Consider the following 19,557-nt stretch of genomic DNA (forward strand, 5'->3'; position numbering starts at 1 on the left):
GCCTCCTGGAGTTGATGGAATAGGTTTCAATAAAGCAGAAAAAAAGGACTTTGAAGACTGCAGAGTAGTTTGTGGAGGTATGGCCATTCTCAACGTTCTAATTCTCGGGCCAGAAAATTCAGGATAACAACGTTGAGAGTTTAGAGCAGTGACTCTTAGCTGCTGGAGCTTTTGCTCCCTAGGGGACACTGGCAACATCCAGAGACTCTCTTAGTTGTCATTTTGGATTGACTGGGGGCAGGGTGAGGGAGGTGCTCCAAGCACCTAGTGGATGAAGGACAAGGGTGCTGTTCAACCCCCTGCAAGGCACAGGACAGCCTCCTGCAATAGTGATCCAGCCCCAGACGTCAATAGTGCTGAGGTTAAGAAATCCTGGGTTGGAGGCATGCGGGGTAACCTACTCAGGAAGTTCTCCCAAATCCACCTTCTGGCTGAGTTTAGCCATTTCAAAGAAACAAAAGGGTCCCATCCCACGGCTTGTAATGACAGATCAGGGAACAAAGGAAAGCTGGACAGCAGTGATAAATCAGTGGAGACCCAGTCACGTGTACTAGTTATTAAACCATTGTCTCTCATCCTCAGTTTTGCCTTCCTTGCTGGGAGGGAGCTGCAAAGGACTTTTTTGCCCGTGGCATCTGCTAGGTGTTGCCAACAGAGGGCGCTGGAGCGACTTGAGGAGGAAGAAAGACCATGAATTCCTGGGCATTCAGTTCTGTCCTTGTCTTCCTAGCAGCACTGCTTCACCTTGGCTTCCCCAGAATGGGCGGCAGTAGAGTCCACCTTGCAGCTTTCCCAGCATCAGTAGCCCCTTTGATCCCCTGAGAAACAGCTCCACCCCTGGAGGGTTCCCCTTCTCAGAGGTCAAAGTTTCAGCTCCATGGAGCCATCCTCAGAGCTCCAAGTCTTAGTAACCCCAATCTCGTCCTTTGTATCTTCAGCCTAGAGTTTCTTCTCCCAGCTTCTATCTCCTTAACATCCAGCTGTTCTGTTTGCCTTTTCACAATTCTTTATGGTGAATTCTCTCTTAGATGGGCTGATGTGGTCTGGTTCTTGACTAGACCCAGGCTGACACAGACATGAAGCCCTGTCTTTTTGGTACAAAGAGGTCCATGCCTCCCTTACCCCAGCAGGGGTGAGCGAGGGTCACCTTGCATGGCAGCTTCCTCAGTGGTGCAGACTGTGAGAACTTCGTTCTGTTTTCCCCTGGATTTGTAAAGAACCTTGTGGCCAGGTGTTACCACCAACGGTGACAAGGTATCTCCTCTTGTGGAAACAGAATGGTGGGGTTGAGGTCCTACAAACGAGAAAGCTTGCGCATTCTTGGTCTCCTCTGGCCAGTGGTCCCTTTGCCAAATCTGCAAGACAGGGGACCACAAGGCAACCTTCCTCCTCCTGTTATGCCCCATCAACAGTGCTTGTGTCTCCTCTCTATGATTCAGATACACTGGAAAGCAATTCTGTGCAGAAAATGAATCTCTCTCTCTCTCAAAAGGTTTACAAAAAAAAGAGTCTGCGGTAGAAGAGCATCTTTTGTCAGAACTAGAAAGACAGCAAGAAATGCCCCAGCTTGGAAACACACATCTCTTGTTTCATGGGAAGAGACTATGAGATGCCTATCTTTATTTTCAATGAAGTAAATATTTTTTAAAAAGTATACTGCTTGTGTATATTCCTCTGTCCCAGCTGGAAACAGTAGTTGCAAAACCGCCCGCAAGCAGCAAAGGGGGAATTAGGAGAAAAAAAAAATTTTTTTTAAAACCACATCTGTCTACTGCTGCCCCATGCATGGCTGGAGTGCTTCCTTTCCAGTAGCATGAAATGAGAAGAAATGATGCACAAGAGGGATTGAAGGTGCAGGGATGTCATTCTTGAAGCCTGGGGATGACAAGTCATTGCTGTCACCCTGGGCCCTCCTCATCTCCCTCTGTCCCCAGGAGCACCAGCCTGCAGGCTCTCTGAGACCCCCCAGACAGCCTCCTCCGTCACCACTATTGGCAAGAGGCTTCTGTGATTGTTCCCTCGATATCTTTCAAGAGGAGAAGCTCTCCTGGGGGATGGGGCTCCTCTGCCAACTCTAAGTGACCACACTGAGCAGAAGCTTAGCGACCCAAATGAGAATTGCCACCCTTCCCTTCTCACCCACCCCTTGCTTCCAGAAGGATTGTCAGAGGAGGTGGTCTGGAGACAGATTGGACAATGGGGAGAAGGTGACTGGGGAATCCAGCTGCCCACGGCTCTTGGGAGAACAATGCTGTGTTCCCCTGGTGAGGCAGTGTATCTGGGGCCCCTCAGAGTCCAACCCACCCTCCTGGCAGGGCTGACAGACACGCTTGTCAGGTTAGTGCCCTGGGGACAGAGCTGCCCTGGATGCCTGTGCCAGAGGCTGGCCGTGGCTCTACTCTCTCCAGACCACTTGGCACACACCAGTGGGAAGTTTCTGCCAAGCCTCTGGCCAATCTGGCAGTTTGTGTGAAGTCTGGGAGATTGCTTCTCAGACCTCTGGTTCCAGTCGCAGCCTTCCCCCACGAAGGACTGTGGCTGGTGCATGGTGGGTCCATGGGCTCTCCACCTGCCCCTCCCAAGGTCAGAGGCCAAGTCCTACTCCAAGCAGATGGACACTGCCTGCAGCCCCTTCACCGAGTCCCATCTGGGCTCCAGGACCCTTACATACTGTCATCCTCTTGGTCAATGCAGGCGCTCAGAATGAGGTAGGCTCAGAAAGATTCCCCTGGAGAAGGAAATGACAACCCACTCCAGTATTTTTGCCTGGAGAATCCCACGGACAGAGGAGCCTGGTGGGCTACAGTCTCTAGGGTTGCAAAAGAGTCAGACATGACTGAGCGACTAACACACACAGGCAAATACATAAACACACCTGGGTGCTATGGTCCCAAACACAGCTTGGATAGAGGAATGTGCCAGTTCTTTGTGAGAGTAGATGGTAAGCAGAAGTGAGGCAGAGTCGGTGTTGGGATGCTTAATTGGACACGTGTAAACTGAGGTATAAAGTGACTATGTGACCCCGAGGTGGTCAGAAGTAAAACCAAGATTAGAACTCAGGTCTCTTAATCTTCAGTCTCGACTTTTCTGCTAAGCTGGAATTTCTGCCTTCCTGGGTTAAATGAATTTTTTTTAACTTACATATTATGCTGAAATGGAATTGAACTTTCTTTGCATCAAGGATTCTGGTACTCGTGAAAACTGTCTGCTGAGTTTGATGTGCAGATACAAATTTTTCTTGTGAGAGGATCTATAGCTTTCATGAGGTTCTCAAAGGGGTTAGTCTGACCAACAAAGCTAAGACCCCTGATGGATACTGTTGTGATGGAATTGAGGTCAGATTTGGGTAACCTTTTCATAGATTGTAAATGAAGGTGGACTGGCGCTTCCTGGCTGTCAAGGCTCTAGACCTGGAGAAGACTGATGTGCGGGAGAAATAACTATCTCATTCCTCAGAGTCAGGCAGGGTTACTTAACTTGGCAATTGATGGAAGCAGTTAGAGCAGCTAGTTTCCAAACTAGGTGGAGAGACAGATTGGGACCTGGGTCCTGGGACCCTTTGCTGCAGTGCTTTCTCCTGGACAAACATTTCCTTGAGCAACAAAATATAAAGAAACTATAAAGGACTAAAAATAACTGTGTGCATACACAGTCGGGGCAATTTATGGATAACAAGATACAAAAAGACCAAAACCCAACTGCTGCTTCAAAAGAGCAGGGAGCAAAAACAGGGTGTGCATGTGCCCCTGCACTCAACACCACCTAAGGGGAGGGAAAACCACCTAAGCCACCCCTCCAACCTGACCCCTGGACACACCCCTACCCTCACCCCCTAAAAGGAATCAGCTCACCCCACCTCAGGGAGTGCGTAATGGAACCTGTTACTTGTTCTCACTCTCCCCTGCTACAGCAGGAATCCCAATAATGGAACCCCTTGCCTGAATTCCTTGTCTGATCTCTGGTCAATTTCTATTGATTTGGGAAGACCAAGAACCCTGGTCAGTAATAGCGTGCTGTGTGTGTTTAGTCGCTCAGTTGTGTCCAGCTCTTTGTGACCCCATGGACTGTTAGCCCGCCAGGCTCGTCTGTCCATGAGGATTCTCCAGGCAACAGTACTGGAGTGGGTTGCCATTTCCTTCTCCAGGGGATCTTCCTGACCCAGGGATCAAACCCAGATCTCCTGCATTGCAGGCAGATTCTTTACCATCTGAGCTACCAGGGAAGCTCAAGAATACTGGAGTGGGTAGCTTATCCCTTTTCCAGAGGATCCTTCTGACCCAGGAATTGAACCTGGGTCTCCTGCATTGCAGGCAGATTCTTTATCAGCTGAGCTACCAGGGAAGCCCCAGTAATAGCATATCCATGCTTAAAGTCCCATAAGCACAAACTCACAGAAGCTTAGAGCCCTGGATCAAGGAACATCCTTGAAGATCATCTAACTTGGAATTCCATGAACCTAGCTACACACTCGAATTACTTGGGGAACTCTGACTGCATGCCATGTCTGAAATTAACCCTGGAGATTTCTATTGTGAGTGAGACAGATCATGTAAGTTCCAGGTATCACGAATTTTAAAAGCTGATTCTCAGGGGCAATCAAGGTTGAGAACCACTGTCACAATCTAATCCAACACTTTTCGATGCAAAGAAAACCAAGCCAAAGAGAAGCATCCCAAGGTCATAGAGCTTCCACAGAGCCAGGATTTGAACCCAGAAACAGACTTTGTCTCTTTCTTTGTTTAGAGGGTATACATATACTTACCTGAAAATGCCTTGCTAGTATAAAACATAAGTGATGTGGAACTATTAATAATAGTTTTTACACTTATGCCATTCTGGAAAGGGAAGTTTGTGAGTAGCTGACTGTGGCTCAGATCATGAACTCCTTATTGACAAATTCAGACTTAAATTGAAGAAAGTGGGAAAAAACCACTAGACCATTCAGGAATGACCTAAATCAAATCCCTTATGATTATACAGGGGAAGTGAGAAATAGATTTAAGGGACTAGATCTGATAGATAGAGTGCCTGATGAACTATGGACTGAAGTTCGTGACATTGTACAGAAGACAGGAATCAAGACCATCCCTAAGAAAAAGAAATGCAAAAAAGCAAAATGGCTATCTGGGGAGGCCTTAAAAATAGCTGTGAAAGAAGAGACGTGAAAAGCAAAGGAGAAAAGGAAAGATATACCCATTTGCATACAGAGTTCCAAAGAATAGCAAGGAGAGATAAGAAAGCCTTCCTCAGCAATCAGTGCAAAGAAATAGAGGAAAACAATAGAATGGGAAAGACTAGAGATCTCTTCAAGAAAATTAAAGATACCAAGGGAACATTTCATGCAAAGATGGGCTCGATAAAGGACAGAAATGGTATGGACCTAACAGAAGCAGAAGATATTAAGAAGAGGTGGCAAGAATACACAGAAGAACTGTACAAAAAAGATCTTCATGACCCAGATAATCATGATGGTGTGACCATTCACCTAGAGCCAGACATCTTGGAATGTGAAGTCAAGTGGGTCTTAGAAAGCATCACTACAAACAAAGCTAGTGGAGGTGATGGAATTCCAGTTGAGCTATTCCAAATCCTGAAAGATGACGCTGTGAAAGTGCTGCACTCAATATGCCAGCAAATTTGGAAAACTCAGCAGTGGCCACAGGACTGGAAAAGGTCAGTTTTCATTCCAATCCCAAAGAAAGGCAATGCCAAAGAATATTCAAACTATTACACAATTGAACTCATCTCACACGCTAGTAAAGTGATGTTCAAAATTCTCTAAGCCAGGCTTCAGCAATATGTGAACAGTGAACTTCCAGATGTTCAAGCTGGTTTTAGAAAAGGCAGAGGAACCAGATCAAGTTGCCAACATCTGCTGGATCATGGAAAAAGCAAGAGAGTTCCAGAAAAACATCTATTTCTACTTTATTGACTACGCCAAAGCCTTTGACTCTGTGGATCACAATAAACTGTGGAAAATTCTTCTTCAAGAGATGGGAATACCAGACCACCTGACCTGCCTCTTGAGAAACCTATATGCAAGTCAGAAAGCAACAGTTAGAACTGGACATGGAACAACAGACTGGTTCCAAATAGGAAAAGGAGTATGTCAAGACTGTATATTGTCACCCTGCTTATTTAACTTACACACAGAATACATCTTGTGAAATGCCAGGCTGGATGAAGCACAAGCTGGAATCAAGATTGCCGGGAGAAATATCAATAACCTCACATATGCAGATGACACCACCCTTATGGCAGAAAGCGAAGGAAAACTAAAGAGCCTCTTGATGAAAGTGAAAGAGGAGAGTGAAAAAGTGGCTTAAAACTCAATATTCAGAAAACTTAAGATCATGGCATCTGGTCCCATCACTTCATGGCAAATAGATGGGGAAACAGTGGAAACAGTGGCTGACTTTATTTTGGGGGACTCCAAAATCACTGCAGATGGTGACTGCAGACATGAAATTAAAAGACACTTCTGCTGCTGTTAAGTTGCTTCAGTTGTGTCTGACTCTGTGCGACCTCATAGATGGCAGCCCACTAGGCTCCTCAGTCCCTGGGATTCTCCAGGCAAGAATACTGGAGTGGGTTGCCATTTCCTTTTTCAATGCACAAAAGTGAAAAGTGAAAATGAAGTTGCTCAATCGTGCCTGACTCTTAGCGACCCCATGGACTGCAGCCTACCAGGCTCCTCCATCAGTGGGATTTTCCAGGCAAGAGTACTGGAGTGGGATGCCATTGCCTTCTCCGAAAGACGCTTACTGCTTGGAATAAAAGATATGACCAATCTCAGTTCAGTTCAGTTGCTCAGTTGTGTCCGACTCTTTGTGACCCCATGAATCGCAGCACGCCAGGCCTCCCTGTCCATCACCAACTCCCGGATACAACCATTGAGTCAGTGATGCCATCCAGCCATCTCATATTCTGTCGTCCCCTTCTCCTCCTGCCCCCAATCCGTCCCAGCATCAGAGTCTTTTCCAATGAGTCAGCTCTTCGCACGAGGTGCCCAAAGTACTGGAGTTTCAGCTTTAGCATCATTCCTTCCAAAGAACACCCAGGGCTGATCTCATTTAGAAAGGACTGGTTGGATCTCCTTGCAGTCCAAGGGACTCTCAAGAGTCTTCTCCAACACCAGTTCAAAAGCATCAATTCTTTGGCACTCAGCTTTCTTCACAGTCCAACTCTCACATCCATACATGACCACAGGAAAAACTATAGTCTTGACTAGATGGACCTTTGTTGGCAAAGTAATGTCTCTGCTTTTGAATATGCTATCTAGGTTGGTCATAACTTTCCTTCCAAGGAGTAAGTGTCTTTTCTTTTTTTTTTTTTTTTAGTGTCTTTTAATTTCATGGCTGCAGTCACCATCTGCAGTGATTTTAGAACCCAGAAAAATAAAGTCAGCCACTGTTTTCACTGTTTCCCCATATATTTCCCATGAAGTGATGGGACCAGATGCCAGGATCTTAGTTTTCTGAATGTTGAGCTTTAAGCCAACTTTTTCACTCTCCTCTTTCACTTTCATCAGGAGGCTTTTTAGTTCCTCTTCACTTTCTGCCATAAGGGTGGTGTCATCTACATATCTGAGGTTACTGATACAACCCCACATCCAAGGAGCAGTGGCTGCGCAGGCGCAGGAGAGCTGAGAGGAGCTACTCCATGTTCAAGGTCAGGAGGGGCGGCAGTGAGGAGATACCCCTTGTCCAAGGTAAGGAGAAGCGGCTGCGCTTTGCTGGAGCAGCCGTGAAGAGATACCCCACGTCCAAGGTAAGAGAAACCCAAGTAAGACGGTAGGTATTGAGAGAGGGCATCAGAGGGCAGATACACTGAAACCATAATCACAGAAAACTAGTCAATCTAATCACACAGACCACAGCCTTGTCTAACTCAATGAAACTAAGCCATGCCATGTGGGGCCACCCAAGACAGGCGGGTCATGATGGAGAGGTCTGACAGAATGTGGTCCACTGGAGAAGGGAATGGCAAACCACTTCAATATTCTTGCCTTGAGAACCCCATGAACAGTATGAAAAGGCAAAATGATAGGATACTGAAAGAGGAACTCCCCAGGTCGGTAGATGCCCAATATGCTACTGGAGGTCAGTGGAGAAATGACCAACCTAGACAGCATATTAAAAAGTGGAGACTTTGCCGACAAAGATCCGTCTAGTCAAAGCTATGGTTTTTCCAGGAATTACATATGGATATGAGAGTTGAACTAGAGAGAAAGCTGAGCACCGAAGAATTGATGTTTTTGAACTATGGTGTTGGAGAAGACTCTTGAAAGTCCATTGGACTGCAGGGAGATCCAACTAATCCATCCTAAAGGAGATCAGTCCTGAGTGTTCATTGGAAGGACTGATGTTGAAGCTGAAACTCCAGTACTTTGGCCACCTGATTGCGAAGAGCTGACTCATTTGAAAAGACCTTGATCTGGGAAAGATTGAATGTCAGAGGAGAAGGAGATAACAGAGGATGAGATGGTTGGATGGCATCAGCAGCTTGATGGACATGAGTTTGAACAAACTCCAGGAGATGGTGATGGACAGGCAGGTCTGTCTGGTGTGCTGTGGTCCATGGGGTCGCAAAGAGTCAACTGAGCGACTGAACTGAACTAAACTGTAATGACTCTGAAGGCCCTCCCCGCCACAGCTCCAGGGCTTCCTGTGGCGTCAGCTGAGTCTCTGTCACTCCTGCATCCAGGCTCAGCATCTCCCTTTGCCGAATTCTGCTTCCCTCCATCTTGTACAGGATTGTTCCCTGGTGTTCTTCTCCAGTGAAACACCTCCATCTCAGAATCTGTTTCCAGGAAACCCAGACTATGACGTAGCGAAAGTCTATCTTTTATTTGTATAATTCACTTACATAATTATATCTCAACCTATTTATATATGTCTGCTTTAATCTAACATTTAGGACATAACCTCACTTAAGTTATTTGATTGTGTCCCAGCTGGAGGTAAGGGCTCTCCATTTTCAAACCAAGGCCTTTGGATTCCAAGTCAAAAACTAATTTTTGACTTCATGAATTGGCATCACAGAAAATAATTATCGTACATTAATGTATATATGTGGAATCTAGAAAAATGCTATGGATGATTTTATTTGCAAAGCAGAAATAGAGACACAATAGTAGGGAACAAATGTATGGACACCAAGGGGGGACAGGGGGTCGTGGGATGAATTGGGAGATTGAAGTTGACATATATATACATGCTGCTGCTGCTGCTGCTGCTGCTGCTAAGTCGCTTCAGTCATGTATGACTCTGTGCGACCCAATAGACGGCAGCCCACCAGGCTTCCCGGTCCCTGGGATTCTCCAGGCAAGAACACTGGAGTGGGTTGCCATTTCCTTCTCCAATGTGTGAAAGTGAAAAGTGAAAGTGAAGTCGCTCAGTCGTGTCCTACTCTTAGCGACTCCATGGACTGCAGCCTACCAGGCTCCTCTGTCCATGGATTTTCCAGGCAAGAGTACTGGAGTGGGGTGCCATCGCCTTCTCTGATATATACATACTACTACATATAAAATAAATAACTAGTGAAAACCTACTGTATAGCACAGAGAACTCTACTCAGTGCTCTTTGTGGTGGCCTAAATGGGAAGGAAATCCAAGAAAGGGGGAAATATGTATATGTACAGCTGATTTACTTACTATAAGCAGAAACTGACACAACTCTGTAAAGCAACCATACTGCAATAAAAATGAAAAAAAAAAAGAAAGAAAGAAATAGAATGAGATGTAGAAAAGAGAAAGCTCATGATTGCATTAATGTTCAACCACACAATGAGTAACACAGCCCAACCTTCCAGGAGGTCACCTTTCCTCTCTGCCTTGTTTAGAAACTCAGGACCCCAGTTACAAGGCTTTAGGGTGAAATGTCTGTTCCCGTGCAGCCTTGGATCATAAAGATGCTCCTAGAAAGGACCTTTCTATCTCTGTGACAAGGTTTTGAATATTTTTCTATCTGGGTGACATCAACTAAGGTTCTGATCTCCATTATCCTTGCTTAGAGAGCAGCTCCTTTCATAGACTTGGTTGCTAAAGAAAAAACCGAGATACATTTTTACAATGTCAGGGTGGAGGAGTGGGGGAGAGCCTCCCTCAATTCGTGTATTCTCTGAGACTGTTCACATTCCACAGTTTATGTGCTGAGACCAGGACGTGTTTTGTGAAGAAAGTTATACTTGACTAAATTGTCCTCCTGATGTAAACCTGTAATTTAAAAATTATATATATTTAGAGAACAAGTCAAAACAGGAAACACATTCCCAAAGAGGATAAAGATATTTATGTGTTAAAATACCTACTACTACCATAGTAGACCTAGGTCCCTGTATTTAAATAGAGAATTCTGAAAAGTACAGAAAGAGCAAAGAAGTTAACCTATCGTCATGCTTGTGGATGGGGCCAGGGTCTTCTGACGGGAACATATTTCTTCCTCGCTCTCCTTCTTGATAGAGACCCTGGTGCCCATTGCCTCCCACCTAGGGGCTGTGGCAGGAACAGCGGTTGAGTTGAAGCAAAGCATGACAGAAAAGAAAATATGATTTTGTGGGAAACAAAAGAGGTTAAGGGATAGGAAATATTAACCTAAAAGTCAAAGATAGCCAGAGCAGAAGAAAGGACTCAAAAGTTAGGCAAAGGTAAATAAGACGATGCCCCCAGAAGCCCTTCAGCCAATGATCCTAAGCTGGTCCTTCCTAATTGGATCCAGTTGTAAATTAGGCCTCTCTGAAAGGGGCACCAGTGTATGAATCATTTGATGCCTGTATGCCATGTTGGGCTTCCCTGCTGGCTCAGTGGTAAAGAATCCACCTGTCAATGCAGGAGACATGGGTTCGATCCCTGAATTGGGAAGATGCCCTGGAAAAGGAAATGGCAACCCACTCCAGTATTCTTGCTTGGGAAATTCCATGGACAGGGGAGCCTGGTGGACTACAGTCCATGGGGTCACAAAGAGTCAGACAACGAGTTAGGGCCTAACCAGCAACAGCAGTGCCATGTTAATCAAAGTTGTTCTGTTGCAAGGGAGGGCAGGAAGTGACTTCTGCTCTTGGAGAACAGTAATCTGGTTGCAGAGACCAGAAGGATACATATAAAAGTCAAGTAAGAAGTTTAGACTTAAATAACAGTGAATTAAAATAAGAAATGTCATTGCCTAGTGGCAGGTTGAGCCCACAGAGATCTTTGTTTCCATCTTTTTTGCACAGGAACCACAGCCTGTGGGCCTTGAAGAAAGATTTAAAAAGGATTGGCACTTTGCATTTATCTTAAAAGAGTGTTGAGAACTTTATGTAAGACTCCCCTAAAAGTGGTTCAAGGCAGGCAGAATATCTCTTTCTCATATAGATCTTCTCCTAGAGTTTCAGCTGATGGAAGTGTGGCTAGGGGTATGGAGGTTGTGTGCATTCCTGTTCCATGCAGATCTGGCTGTCTGTCCCTGGGTGATGTTTACCCATCCACAAAGCAGATGACTCCACTATCAAAGAGTGCTCTGTGCTACCTAAATTGTTAACTCCTTAACTTTGATCTTTCAAAGCACTCCCTACAGTGCCTTATAAACAGCAGATACGTGGTAAATGTTCCAAATGAGTGAACGAATTTTTAAATGTGGTCTTGAATGCATGAATAAAAGCTGTCCTACTTCGCGGGAAGGGTGAGATGTTGAGAGACTTCGCATGATCTAGACACATGCTTTTCTGGGATCCCACAGATCGACTATGACTAAGTCCACGGAAGGCAGCCTCCAAGATGACCCTAACAATCCCTGTGTCTTTGATAGTGGTCTTCCCAGGTGGCTCCGTGATCATGAATCTACCTGCAATACAGGAGACATAGGTTCGATCCATGGGTCAGGAAGATCCCCTGGAGGAGGAAATGGCAACCCACTCCAGTATTCTTGGCTGGAAAATCCCACGGACAGAGGAACTGGCAGGTTACAGTCCATGGGGTTGCAAAGAGTCATAAGTGAATGAGTGACTGAGCTCGTTCTCAGCATGTCTCCTATGGCCATGCCCTGTGTAACCCCTTCCCCTGGAGTGCAGCTGGACCCAGAACTTTGCTCCTAATGAATAGAACATGGCAAAGGTGATAGGGTATCCCTTCTGAGACTGGGTTGTAAAGGGATGGTGGCTTCTGTCTGGCAAACCTTCTCGGATGCTCTCACCTGCTCACTCTGATGGAAGCCAGCTGCCACCCTGTGAGCTGCCCTGTGCAGAGCTCACATGGCAGGGAACTGGGGGTGACCTCCTCCCAGCACCAAGGCAACAGCCAGCAAAGAACCAAGGCCCTCAGTCCATAGCCTAGGAGGAAACTGGATCATGCTGACAACCACGGGAGGGGGCTTAGAAGAGGACTGTCTCTCAACTGAGCCTTCAGATAAGATGGCAGCCCCAGTCAAACCTCTACTGCAGCCTTTGAGAGACTATGAGGCACCCAAACAAGCCGTCTCTGGATTTCATAGACATGCGGCCACAGAAATGCTTGTTTTAAGCCTGTTATGTTTTGGGGGCGATTCATTATCCCATAATAGATAGTTATTACAAAGTCCATTATAAAAGTAAAAGTTATTAAGTCATTTTATAGTTGTTGAAACCAAGATATCAAAAGACTACATGTGTTTTCCATGGCCACCCAAGGAAGCAGTCGCAAAATAAGAAGTGAAGTTAGTGCCAAGGCTTATCTTCTCCTGAACAAAAAACACTGACAGGATTCTATGCGAAAAGATGCTAGTGGAATCCATGAGGTTCATAGTCACAAATCACCTTTCCTCCTGTATTTCCGTTTTTAATCTCTTTATGGAGTAACCATTTAACTGTTCAGTGCTGGGCCTTCTCTCAGGGAACATGACTCCTTTAACAAGATAGCTTGATCTTTAAAAAAAAAAAAGAGAGAGAGATTCTAGGCATTCATTGTTCATTCTAACAAACCGAGATGTGAGAGTAACTTTCAAATAAGCATATAATTAGCAAGCAATCTTCTCTCCACCTATTATGAAATTTATGACTTTAGGAATGTTGTTTGTTATGAATTTTCTCTTCCCCCATCACAAATTCCTCATTCTTTAGAATTTTGTCCCCAAACTGACAAAGCCTAGAGAAAGTGAAAGTGAAAATCACTCAGTCATGTCCAACTTTTTGCGACCCCATGGACTAAACAGTCAAATTCTCCTGGCCAGAATACTGGAATAGGTTGCCGGGGGTCAAACCTAGGTCTCCCGCATTACAGGTGGATTCTTTACCAGCTGAGCCACAAGGGAAGCCCGAGAATACTGGAGTGGGTAGCCTATCCCTTCTCCAGCAGATCTTCCTGACCCAGGAATTGAACCCTGGTCTCCTGCATTGCAGGCATATTCTTAACCAACTGAGTTATCAGAGAAGCCCTAAAGAAGTACCTCTTAATTACAATTTCTTCTTTTTTAATCAAGTGGAAGGAGAAACTATTATCCATGCAAGAGAAGTATTTTCCCTTCTAGTGAGGTGTTTAACCTGGATCCCCAGCCTTCTTCCCACAGGGAAATAATACATTTATGAGTTACCCCTCCTGTGATTACACCACTGGATATAATAAAGCTTCACATCAACCAGGCCAATCTTAAGAATGTATTGAAGAAATCTAACATACACTTAAAAAAAAAAAGGTATCTCACATTGTCAAATTCTAAGCCTCTAGTGTATATGGATTAAGAATTCCTTTATGACAATTCCTTAAACTTACTAAAAAGAGAAGCAGTAGTTTCTTTTGTAGTGGAGTCCCCATATTTGGTGACCATCATTGGCAAGCTGACATCCAATCATTGACTTGGACCAGTTCTAAAACATATCGGTTCTACAACAAAATGATTATACAAAAGTTTTCATTACTGAGTGGTCAGTAAGACAGGAGCTGGTGAGTCTAGCACTGGAAGAAAAAGAACTCTGGGGAGAAAATACCAACTCTAGGACAATACTGTTTCTAATCTATTGCTCAAGGCCAGTGTGTTGTTTGAAACACCTCAATAGGCTCATTGTTCTGGACTAGAACAATATCAACAATGAAAACCACCATATCAGCAATGACACGGGTACCATATTAGTAATTTCATTTATGCATTGCAATAATCCTGTTATGTAAGAATTGTTTCTCCATTGTGCAGGTGGGAATCAAAGATGAGAAACTGAGGAACTTGCCCTATGACCATTTACCTCGTAAACAGGTGAGGCAGAATTCAAAGCTGGAACACTTTGATCCCAAAGTCTGGGTATTCCTGACAGTGCTACCTTGATTCTAAAGCCCTGAATTCAGGGAGAATGAGCTTCAGGCCTTTAAAACCCAGAGCTTTGACTCACATTGGTAAATACAACTGCCCTTGATAGGGTATACACCCAGTCGCAGTGTTATCCATGTGTAGAGAGGAATGCCTTTCTGGGAAGAATCACTAAAAAAGTAAGAGGCAGAGGTGAAGCCTCCAGACAATGAAGGCTCCCAGGAAGATCAAAGAGTTATTCTTGGGTATGCTGTCTCATGAGTATGTTCAAGAGAGGAGCCCAGCGCAATTTTCAATATTCCCCTAGAGAACTCCCACGAAAGTTTAGAATAACATAAAGGTCTTAAATTCATCCGTGTCTGTTCATTATTATAAAGAATGCTGGACATTTTATATTTCCATCCTAATTGAAGAATAATGTGGATATCGCCCCCCTCCCCCATTAAGGGCACTTAGTGTGATGTACCATAAATAGTATCATAAAATCTGGTATTTTATGTATCATTTTCCCAGTAAGTAAAATAATCTGACTTCCAACCCCAATAAATTATTAAAATATTCTTTTAGAGCAAATGCTAATGTTCCTTTGATATTCAGAGTCAAAGGAAAAAAAAGGCAACTTGAACTAGTTTCCATTCTCTGCAGTGATTCTTTCTCCACTTGGTCATGTCTGTCTCCCCCCAAGTGCTATATTCCCACTGGGCAGAAAGTCAATCCACCTTCAGGTATTTACTTAATGTCCATTAAAAATCACATTATGCACATTATACCCTGTTAGCCTGTCCCATTTATTGTGAATTTCTCATATTTCCTGTCATTCTTCTGGTGATTTTTTCCTTTATAGCTTCTATTTTCCCCCCATTAATCCTTCAAAACCCCTGGGAGGTAAGATTGTGCATATAATTTCCTCTGTATTCTAAAATACTGTTTAGAGTTTTGCTTTGAAATTGCTTTTAAGGCTGGATGTTTGACTTTCTTAAGTGAACCTGTAATAAACAGTGTTGAATTCTCTCCAAATTACCTCGAAGAATTACCTGCTTATCTGGAAGAACCATCAGTGTAATTTTAAGGGATTTTGTTTTTATTCAGTGGCTCTGGGTCTTTGAACTTCTCTGCCTCAATTTTTTCAGTCTTTCCACAGGAAGAGTTCTGCTGAGAACCAGCACTTTGACTCAAATGCAGAAGAGAGTGTTTTTGTTTCTACTTTGGTACTTGTGATTCTAGCTCTAAAGGAAGCGAGATTTCCAAGATTAGGATAGTTTAGTCTGGAAAGAAGACTAGTTAAAGGGGGCATGATGAAAACCTTAGGGATTTGAGAATGCTTGTGAAAACTAAATGATTCATTTTTTAAAACCTTTCACAAAACTCAACGAGGAAATACTCCATGAACTAGAGGAAATGATAGGCTTAAGCCCAGTGATAAATTCCTTGCACAACTTCTAGGTATAGGTACCGTTATTAGCCCTGTTTTCCAGGGAAGGAAACTGAGATGCAGAAAAACTCTATGACCTGATGAGAGAGAGTCGCAGAGTAAGCAGTGGAGTAGAGATCGTGTATATATCTGGATTCCAGAGCCCAGGCTTTCCATTATTGTGCTCTATTTCTGTGATGTGATGGTTGCTCTTAAAAACCAGCTTGCAGCTACCATGATTGAGGCTTCCCTCACAGCTCAGTTGGTAAAGAATTTGCCTACAGTGCAGGAGTCTGCCTGCAAAGCAGGAGACCTGGGTTTGATTCCTGGGTTGGGAAGATCCCCTGGAGAAGGAAATGGCAACCCACTCCAGTATTCTTGCCTGGGAAGTCCCATGGACACAGGAGCCTGGGAGGCTACACTCCATGGGGTCGCAAAGAGTGACTAAACCACCACCATGAGAGAACAATTGCACCAAAAGAATGTAGGAATCCTTCCTGCTGATCCACCCATTCACATGGTTAAGCAGAGTCAAGGCGCTGCCCAGGCTAGAGCTGGCAGAGCACTTGGTCAATCAGTACCATTTCCCTAGAGGTAGATTAGTGCAGAGAAGTATAGAAGGATCAGCAAATGAGTTCAAATCCTACCTCTTCTAGCTGGAGGACCCTGGGAATATTATAGAGTCTCTGTAAGCCTCAGTTTCTTTATATGTTAAGTAAAGATAATAATAGTAACTATCTCAAAGGATTCAATGGGAGATTAACCACAGGATGACCATGGTGTTCCCAGATACCCATTATTTTCATTGTTTTCTTGGAGAGAGGATAAGAAAGCAGGATGACGCTGGAAGAAGGGAGATGTGTACTCACTCTTGTGAATAAGGAGTCTGTAGGGAGAGGGCAAGGATTTTCACAGGTCCTTGTACATAATGGGCTTTCAAACTGTAGTGACCAAAGTGCTCATGCCACCTTTACAAGTTTAGCTTTAGATTTCTGGAAGGTGGTTTGGATAAAAAATACACCAATAAAAAGATACACTAGATTAAAATTTATACCAGATCTTCAAGTAATAAATGCAAAATTAAGGTCAGGGAGTCAGAATGGGATCATTAGCATATGGTTCAGGTTTCCATGGGGGCAGATGTAGCAAAGAGGATGTGAGGTCAAGAACACAGATGGGAATAATATCTCAGATTTGTTCAGGGAAAGCGTATTGAGATTTCTTATGTCAAGTCTCAGAGCACCAGTGGTCAGAGCCAGAGGAAACAGAAACATTAGAGTGTGGACCAGACTCAGCGTCTCTTAGGCATCCTTTGCATTCCTAGCCTAGACCTGTATTTCTTCTTCTGCACATGAGGATCAGACAGTACTGACTTTGTAAGGATCAGTGAATGTTATACAGTGTCTTGTTCATAGAAGGCTCTCAAAAATATAAGACATGTTACGAAGACAGGGGAGCTGATGATGGTGAAACATCAGAGCTACTTTGGTCATCACTATCTGCTACCACCTGGCACAGTACAGGCACGCAATAAATATTTTTTGAATAAATGACTGATTTTTAAAGAAGTTGAAGAATCTGGTTAAAATGGATATCAGAGAAGTCATTCAGGGGAAGAGGATCATAAGAAGGACCTTATGAAGGGTGATTTATGGGAGAGGAAAGGGCCAACCAGCCCCAGACCCTTCTCCTCCTTCACCTTTACACACCAGGGGCAATCACTGAGACTTGGCTTTTTGGAAAATACCAGAATTCCTTCTTTCCAATGGACTCTCTCTCAAGACACTCCTAGACACTAGATCCAAGGACCACAAAGAGACCATTCAAGTCAAGAGGAATGGACACCCGCCTTTCTGCTTCTCCCCAGAGACTGGCAGTGGGTCACTTGCTGGCCTTTTGGAATTTGATTGCTGCTCAAATACTGAACAAAGTGGCATTTGCCACAGAGAACAAGGGCTTTCCTGGTGGCTCAGACGGTAAAGAATCTGCCTACAATGCAGGAAGTGTGATCTTCCCCAAGTCGGGAAGATCCCCTGGAGAAGGAAATGGCAACCCGCTCCAGTAATCTTGCCTGGAAAATCCCATGGACAGAGGTGCCTGGTGGGCTACTGTTCGTGGTATTGCAAAGAGTCAGACATGACTGAAGCGACTGACACAAATAGGAGGAACAAAGTCTAGGTGGACCTCAGAGAGTGGGTCCAGTATCGAACAGCAGGAGCCAAGATTGTCACGAACTGTTACCAATGTGTGTATTTTCCTAGTGAGGATAAGTTTTCCAGTGAGGAGTTTCTTCTTTAAGAAACAGTTTTGACCTATCTTTTAAAATCATGTCAAAGTTTAAAAAGCAAATTATGTTTTCTTTTTTGTTGTTGTTAAGAAACAAATCAGGAGATTTTTAAAACAAACTTTTTATTTGGAGATAACTGTAGATTCACACACAGTTGTAAGAAATAATATGAAGAGACCCAGGGCACCATTTCTCTACTTCCTCTCTATAGTAACATCTTGTAAAACTGTAGTGGTACTCTCCCAACAGGAATATTGACATTGATACAGTCAAATTTGGAGCATCCTTGGAGCATTCCCATCCTTGTGGCTCCGTCACGTTGACCTTTATAGCCACATACCCTCCTCTCCCACCCACCCCTCTATATCCCTGGCAAACACCAATCTCTTCTCCATTTCTAGAATTTTGTGATTCCAAGGATGTTCTATAAATGGAATCACACTGAATATATTTTTGCAGTGCTTTTTTCCCACTCAATCTCATTTTCTGCAATTCTTCCAGCTGTTATTTGTTATCAATAGCCCATATCTTTGTATAGCTGTGCTGTGCTGTGCTTAGTTGCTCAGTCATGACCAACTCTTTGAGACCCCATGGACCCCTGTCAGGCTCCTCTGTCCATGGGGATTCTCCAGGCAAGAATACTGGAGTGGCTTACATCACTACCCATCCTTCTATCAAGCATCCAGGGGAATCTTCCCAACCCAGAAATCGAACCCAGGTCTCCCACATTACAGGTATATTCTTTACTGTCTGGGCCACCAGGGAAGCCCATGAATACTGGGGAGGGTAGCCTATTCATTCTCCAGGGGATCTTCCTGACCCAGGAATTAAACTGGGGTCTCCTGCATTGCAGGCAGATTCTTAACCAGCTGAGCTACCAGGGATACTGACTAGTAATCTTTGGTTTGTTGAATCATTTACCTGTTGAAAGACAATTGGGTTCTTTCTAGTTTTTGGCCATTATGAATAAAGTCGACATGAGCACTCATGTAGAGGTTTTTATGTGCACAGAACTCTCCACCTCTGTGGATACTACATGAGCTGAAAAATAAGCTTCCTCTCAAAGCCATTGAATATTTGAGTCTATTTATAACAGCACATCTGTGTACTCTGTTAGCGTGTGTGTGTGCCAAGTCGCTTCAGTCATGTCTGACTATAATCCTATGGAACATAGGACCCACCAGCCTCCTCTGTCCAAGGGATTCTCCAGGCAGGAATAGTGGGGTGGGTTGCCATGCCCTCCTCCAAGGGATCTTCTTGACCAAGGTATCAAATCAGCGTCTCTTACATCTCCTGCCTTGGGAGGCAGGTTCTTTAACACTAGCGCCACCTGGGAAGCCCATACTCTGCCTCAGTTCAGTTCAGTTCAGTCGCTCAGTTGTGTCCGACTCTTTGTGACCCCATGAATTGCAGCACGCCAGGCCTCCCTGTCCATCACCAACTCCCGGAGTTCACTCAGACTCACGCCCATTGAGTCGGTGATGCCATCCAGCCATCTCATCCTCTGTCATCCCCTTTTTCTCCTGCCCCCAAGCCCTCCCAGCATCAGAGTCTTTTCCAATGAGTCAACTCTTTGCATGAGGTGGCCAAAGTACTGGAGTTTCAGCTT

Source organism: Bos taurus, chromosome 13, assembly GCF_002263795.3.
Source record: "Bos taurus isolate L1 Dominette 01449 registration number 42190680 breed Hereford chromosome 13, ARS-UCD2.0, whole genome shotgun sequence".
Taxonomy (NCBI): domain Eukaryota; kingdom Metazoa; phylum Chordata; class Mammalia; order Artiodactyla; family Bovidae; genus Bos; species Bos taurus.